This window comes from Emydura macquarii, unplaced genomic scaffold, assembly GCF_026122565.2.
Source record: "Emydura macquarii macquarii isolate MOO-44397 ecotype Brisbane River unplaced genomic scaffold, CSIRO-AGI_Emac_v2 contig_2805, whole genome shotgun sequence".
NCBI classification, from domain to species: domain Eukaryota; kingdom Metazoa; phylum Chordata; order Testudines; family Chelidae; genus Emydura; species Emydura macquarii.
Genome location: NW_027132942.1, coordinates 4,971,857 through 4,979,302, shown reverse-complemented (window position 1 = coordinate 4,979,302; position 7,446 = coordinate 4,971,857).

Below are 7,446 nucleotides of genomic sequence, written 5' to 3'. Positions count from 1 at the left end.
GCCGGGCCAGGCCACACCCCGCGGCCGGGGCGTTCCGCTGACTCCGGCCCGGCCCCCGGCGGCGCAGCGAGCTCGGCGGAAGGCTTGTGCCCGCCGGCGCCGCTCCTGGGGCGGCCGCAGCAGGTCTCCGCGCTCGGGCAGGGCCCGCGGGGCAGCCGCTGGCCCGTGGAGCCGGGATCCGGAGCCGGGAGCCGGAGCCGGGATCCGCCCGCCGCTTCCGCGGCTGCAGCCCGGGGGCGAAGCGAAGCGGCCCGTCCCCGCGTGTCCGGCCCTGGCCGCGCACAGGCTGGGGACACCCGCAGCGGGTCTGCCCCTGCCCCTGCCCGCCGGCCGACGCCACGGGCCCGCCTGGCTCCATGCGCGGAGCGCGGCCTCGCTGGGACCCTGCTCCAGACCGCCCCGCCTGCGGTGCCGGGGGTGGCAGAGGCACCAGGACTTTGTGGAGAGACACCTGCCGTCCTGCGCTGCCGCCTCGTCTGTCAGCCCCGAAGAGCAGCGCCCGTGCCTGGCCCTCTCCCCTCCCCGCCTGCCCGCCCGCAGGCTCGCTCACCTCTTCCTCTCCTGCCTTTCCTCTGCCCAGCCGGCTTGTGGGGCTCAGGTTTTCCCTACAGCATCGGTTGCCCTGGCCGTGTTTGAGGTGCTGCCAGTGGCCCCTGTTCCTGAGGAGGCCTGCAGCAGTGGGTACCTGCTGGTTTCATCAGGGCGGGCGCTTTCATACCGTGCAGTAGCCGGGTCAGGAAGGGAGTATAAGGCAGGTCAGGTCAGGTTGAATCTAACGAGGTTCAATAAAGAAAAGTGCAGAGTCCTACAGACTGGGGACCGACGAGCTGGGCAGCAGTTCTGCAGAAAAGGATCTGGGGGTAACGGTGGATAAAAAGCTGGATGTGAGTCAGCAGTGTGCCCTGGTTGCCAAGAAGGCTAATAGCATATTGGGCTGCATTAGTAGGAGCATTGCCAGCAGATCACAGGAAGTGATTATTCCCCTCTATTCAGCATTGGTGAGGCCGCATTTAGAATATTGTGTCCAGTTTTGGGCCCCCCACTACAAAAAGGATGTGGACAAGTTGGAGAGAGTCCAGCGGAGGGCAACAATAATGATGAGAGGGCTGGAGCACAGGACTTATGAGGAGAGGCTGAGGGAACTGGGCTTGTTTAGTCTGCAGAAGAGAAGAATGAGGGGGATTTGATAGCGGCCTTTAACTACCTGAAAGGAGGTTCCAGGGAGGATGGGGCTAGGCTGTTCTCGGTGGTGGCAGATGACAGAACAAGGAGCAACGGTCTCAAGTTACAGTGGGGGAGGTCTAGGTTGGACATTAGGAAGAAGTTTTTCCCTAGGAGGGTGGTGAAGCACTGGAATGGGTTGCCTAGGGAGGTGGTGGAATCTCCATCTTTAGAGGTTTTTAAGCTGAGGCTTGACAGCCCTGGCTGGGATGATTTAGCTGAGGTTAGTCCTGCTTTGAGCAGGGGGTTGGACTAGATGACCTCTGAGGTCCCTTCCAACTCTAATATTCTATGAATCTGTGATCATCTGCCAGGATGGGGCTCGGTCTCCGGGCCGGTCGGAGATGGTAAAACATTCCTGGAAGCTACTGCTGTGAGAGCTCAGCTTTGGTTCAGTGCCCTGGACAACCGTTGCCATGCTAAGGTTTAACTTCGGCCAGCTCATCTTCACCCAGGAGCTGACCTCAGCCAGGCACCGGGCTACCTGGGTGACAGTGGCGTTGTCTGATGTTGGGGAGAACAGGTAGACCTGGGATGTCACTGACATTTGAGTCCCCCCAGCAGCCACATGTCGATGCTGAATAGCACCAGGCAAAGCACTGATCCTTGTGAGAGCCTGCACTTGGAACGTGGTGGCAGAGATGCGGGTTCCCGTCACTGCCCTTTGGCAGCATCCTTCCAAGAGCGGCTGAAACCAGTGTAGTGCGTCTCCTTGGACCCTTACCTCTGCATTTACTGTCTAACCTGAAACATGATGCAAAGAGCACAGGTAACAAAGAGAGGAGGGAAGGGCAAGGTTAGCAGGGACAGGATTACGTGGGGACATGAGCAGCAGTGTACACGGTCCGAGCTGGCTGAAGGGTTCTCTTTTCATGAATACATAAACACTCTGCCATTGTGATCTTGAATTCCGCCTGCATGTTCATTGCTGAGTGGGTGTGGGACAAATTGCTGCATGTGGTGTCGAAGGCTGTAGATAAATCTATGGGAGGAGATGGCATTATTAGCAATGATAATGTAACACACATGCACAAAGGAGCAGCAGATCTGCTCTGCCTCCTGGCAACAGCCTCTGCGGCGAGCAATGCCTGTTGGACCAGTAGTTACTACTCGGGAACTCTGAGTGGACGGCTACCGTCAAATCCCAGAGAAACCTACTGCATGCTGGGAATCTTGTTCTGGGGGCTGCACTCGTGTTATGTTCTGAGAGTGCTGACGGCAGTGTTCTTGATGAGCTGAGTTGGTTTGGGAAGAGGTGGCTGCTGGAAGAACTGCCACTCTCATCTGAGACATTTCTCCCAAGCTGAGGAAGAATGAAACCCAGAGTCACCCCAAAAGTATGTGTGGGAGCAGGCCTGGGAGTTTCCCTTTGATTTCTCACTCCAGTTTACCACTCTAAGGGCTGCCCAGCCAGTGCAAATTTCAGGGCATGTGTCACAAGGCCAATCACGTTCTCCAGCCAGTCCTGGAGCTTGGTCTTGTCTGGCTGCTTCCCATCTCTAGGATGGGAGATTCCCTCCTATCTGAGAACTGGGGAGCACTGAGCTGACTTGCAGAATTCAGTGGGACCACACCCCCTGCTCCAGTACAATAAATACCCTCATTGTACATCTCTAACCGGCAGGGATGCTACCATGGCAGCCTGTATTTAATAACACAACTGTGCATTTATACAGAGCATCTTTCATCAGAGACATTAGACATTATTGCTGTCTCAGTCACCCTGTGGGGGCAGGCTGGCATATTATCCCCTCTACAGGTGAGGCAGAAGAGCAGAGAGACTTACCCATTGTCATCCAGCAATTCAGGGCCACAGCTGGGAATAGAAGCTAGGAGTTCTGCTCACAGGCCCCTGCTCTGGCTACTGGACAGCACCTCACTTCCAGCATCAGTAATAAACCCCAGGAGTCTGACTGCCCATCAGCGCACACTCCGTGAGACATTTTCCCATTAGCTATTGCACTCTCTTGCTCTTGGTCACACACTCACCCACGGTATATTGCACTGTAATGTTTGGTGAGGTGAGTGCAAACTACATTTCTCTATAGCTTCCCCCCAGCACTCGCTCCAGTATGATCGTGTGTGGGCGAGAGCAGATCTCTGAACAGAGCACTCACTCACACACGCTCCGCTTGTGCCTTGTCTGCATCCCATGCGTTTATCAGCTGATGGACCATTTCACCAGACTGGGGCAATCAGCCACAGCCGGCTCAGTTATCGCCCTTTCCTCAGGGCTCTCTCTATTCTTCCGTGCCCACAAAAAAGGAAACGTACTGTCCTCATTGAAATTGCGAGGCCTCCTGGCCGCTGGGAGCTTAATGGTCTGGACCTTCCCCAACCGAAGGGGGTGCAGGGCCTGTTTGCCCTTCTGCAGCCTTCCCCTGCAGTTCCCGGAGCATGCACTCTCCTGGTCCCATGCACCATCCTGGAGCTGGGCTTATCAGGCCCAAGCACTAGATGCTGTCCAGCTGCATCTGATGATTCCCAGCACCTGCCTGCTGTGCTCCTCTCCAGAACAGGACTGGCTGCTTCTTAGTGGAGGGTCAGCTGCCCTGTTGAAGTGCTTGTCACGCCCGTGGGGTGGTGCCATGTGTGCAGAATGGCAGGACCGTGGCGCTGAGCGCAAGTGTGCCACTATGCAAAAATGGCAAGTGGCGTCACCCAGCTAGCAATAAGCCTCACTCTTGGACAAAATAATGGAAAAGCTGATCCAGGGTTCGACGGATTATGAAAGGACAGGAATATAACCAATGCCAGTCACCGTGGTTTTATGGGAAATCGGTCTGGTCAAACGAACTTGAGTTAATTCATTTCAAACTTGGCTGCTAAAGGTAACTGCATAGACGACTCTTGCTGATAGAATGATTCAATTACATTCTGATTAAAAATGAGCACTATACAATGTCTATAAAGTACATGTTAATTGGATTGAGGGCTGGCTAAATAATGGATCTCAAAAAGTATTTGTCAATGGGGAATCATCAAATAGGAATAAAAAAAACCTTAAAAATACCCAAACATAGGCAAAATCTTAAATGAATCAAACTGTACCATAGAATCTCTATGGCTAGAAATGCCATGATTGAATAATAAGAGTATCACAGTGGGACTATACCACTGACCACCTGGCCAGGATGGTTATTGTGAAATGCTCCAGGAAATTAGAGAGGTCATAAAGATAGAAAACTCAATAATAACGGGAGATTTCAACTATCCACATATTGACTGGGAACATGTCACCTCAGGACAGGATGCAGAAATAAAGTTTCTAGACACCATTAATGACTGCTTCTTGGAGCAGCTAGTCCTGGAACCCACAAGGTGAAAGACAATTCTTGATTTGGTCCCAGGTGGAGCACAGAATCTGGACCGAGAGGTGCATATAGCTGAACTGCTCAGTAAAAGTGACCATAACATAATTAAATTTAATATCTTTATCGGGTGGGGAGGGAGACCAAAGAAGCCCATTACCGTAGCATTTAACTTCAGAAAGACGAACTACAAAATAGCTAGTTAAACAGCAATTAAAAGGAACAGTCACAAGAGTGAAATGCCTGCAAGCTGCATGGATACTTTTTGAAAACACCATAAGGGAGGCTCATATTAATTGTATGTCCCACATTGAAAAAAAAAATAGTAAAACAACCAAAAAATGCCACTATGGCTACTTAACAGAGTAAAAGAAGTGGTAAGAGGCAAAAAGGCATCCTTTAAAAACCGGAAGTCAAATCCTACTGAGGAAAATAGAAAGGTGCATAAACTCTGGCAATTAAAGTGTACAAGTCTAATTAAGCAGGCCACAGAGAATTTCAAGAGCAACTAGCAAAAGACTCAAAAACTAATAGCAAAAAATGTGTTAAATTCATCAGAAGCAGGAAGTCTTTCAAACAATGAATGTGGCCACTAGACAATCGAGGAGCTAAAGTATCACTCAAGAAAGACAAGGCTAAGCTAAATTAATGGAGAAGCTAAATTAATTCTTTGCATCAGTCTTCACTGCAGAGGATGTGGAGAGATTACCACACCTGAATCATGCTTTTTAGGTGACAAATCTGAGGAACTGTCCCAGACTGAGATGTCAGTAGAGAAGATTTTGGAACAAATTGATAATTTAACCAGTAATAAATCACCAGGATGAGAGGGTATTCAGTCAAGAATTCTGAAAGAACTCAAATGTGAAATTGCAGAACTACTAACTGTGGTATGTAACCTGTCATTTAAATCAGCTTCTGTACCAGATGATGGGAGGATAACTAATCTGACACCAATTTTTCAAAAAGCCTCCAGAGGCAATCCTGGCAATTACAGGCCGGTAAGCCTAACTTCAGTACCAGGCAAATTGGTTGAAACTGTCGTATAGAACAGAATTATTAGACACACAGATAAACATGATTTGTTGGAGAAAAGTTAACATGGCTTTTTTAAAGGGAAATCGTGCCTCACCAATCTACTAGAATTATTTGACAGGGTCAACAAATATGAACAAGGGTGATCCAGTGGATATAGTGTATTTGGACTTTCAGAAAACCTTGGACAAGGTCCCTCAACAAAGCCTCTTAAGCAAAGTAAGCGGTCATGGGATAAGAGGGAAGGTCCTCTCATGGATCAGAAACTGCTTAAATGACAGGAAACAAAGGATAGGAATACATGGTCAGTTTTCACACTGGAGAGAGGTAAATAGCAGAGTCCCCCAGAGGTCAGTACTGGCACCAGCACTGTGCAACATATTCATAAATGATCTGGAAAAAAGGGAAACAGTGATATTACAAAGTTTGCAGATGATACTAAATTACTCAAAGTAAAGTTCAAAATTGACTGCAAAGGGATCTCACAAAACTGGGTGACTGGACAAGAAAATGGCCAATGAACTTCAATGTTGATAAATGCAAAATAATGCACATTGGAAAACATAATCCCAACTATACATACAAAATGATGGGTCTAAATTAGCTGTTACCACTCAAAAAAGAGATCTTGGGAGTCATTGTGGACAGTTCTGTGCAAACATCTACTCAGTGTACAGTGGCAGTCAAAAAAAGCTAATCATGTTAGGGACCATTAGGAAAGGGATAGATAATAAGACAGAAAATATAATGCCATTATATAAATCAATGGTACACCCACACTTGGAATATTACATGCAGCTCTGGTCACCCAGCTCAAAAAAGATGTACTGGAATTGGAAAAGAGACAGAGAAGGGCAACAAAAATGATTAAGGGTATGGACAGCTTCCATAAGAGGAGAGATTAAAAAGACTGGGACTGTTCATCTTGGAAGAGACGACTAAGGGGGATATGATAGAGATCTATAAGATCATGAGTGGTGTGGCGAAAGTGAGTAAGAAAGTGTTATTTACCCCTTCACATAACAAAGGAACCAGGGGTCATGCAATGAAGTTACTAGGCAGCAGGTTTAAAACAAACACTGTCAGTACTTTTCCCAGACCTGAAGAAGAGCTCTGTGTAGTTTGAAAACTTGTCTCTCTCGCCAGCACAGGTTGGTCCAGTAAATGATATGACCTCACCACCCTCTTGTCTCTCTAATATTCTGGGGCCGACACAGCTACAACAACACTGCACACACAAAATCACTGTGTCATCTTCAACCCTTATTAGCAAAGATTGGCAGAATGGCAAATGATGAGGACAAGGCAGTCATACAGGGTAATCTGGACCATCTGGTAAACGGGGCCGTGCCAGCTTACTATATCAAACCAAACGGAATGCTATGTACTACTGCCAAATGCAAAGTAACCCATCTAGGAACAAGGAATGCAGGCCACATCTACTGAGTGGGGACTGTATCGTGGAAAGCACTGACTCTGAAAAGGATTTAGGGTCATGGGCCCAGATCCTCAACTATATGTAGGCACATAACTCCTCTTGAGTTTAATGAAAGCTAGGGTCCAGATCCTCCCAGCTACTAGGTGCCTAACTCACACTTACATTAATTAAAGTTTGGTGCCTACAGACCTTTGAGGATCTAATAGTAGTTGACAAGCAACTCAACATGTGTCCCAATGCGATGCTGGACAACAAGGGCGACCGTGCCCTTGGCTATATAGATAGAGCAATAGTGGGTAGGAGCAGGGAGGTGATTTTACCTTTGTATATGGCATTGTTGAGACTGATACTGGAATAGTGCATCCAATTCTGGGACCATTTTAAAGAGGATGTTGAAAAAATTGGAGGCGGTGTAAAGAAGAGCCACAAAAATAATTTCAG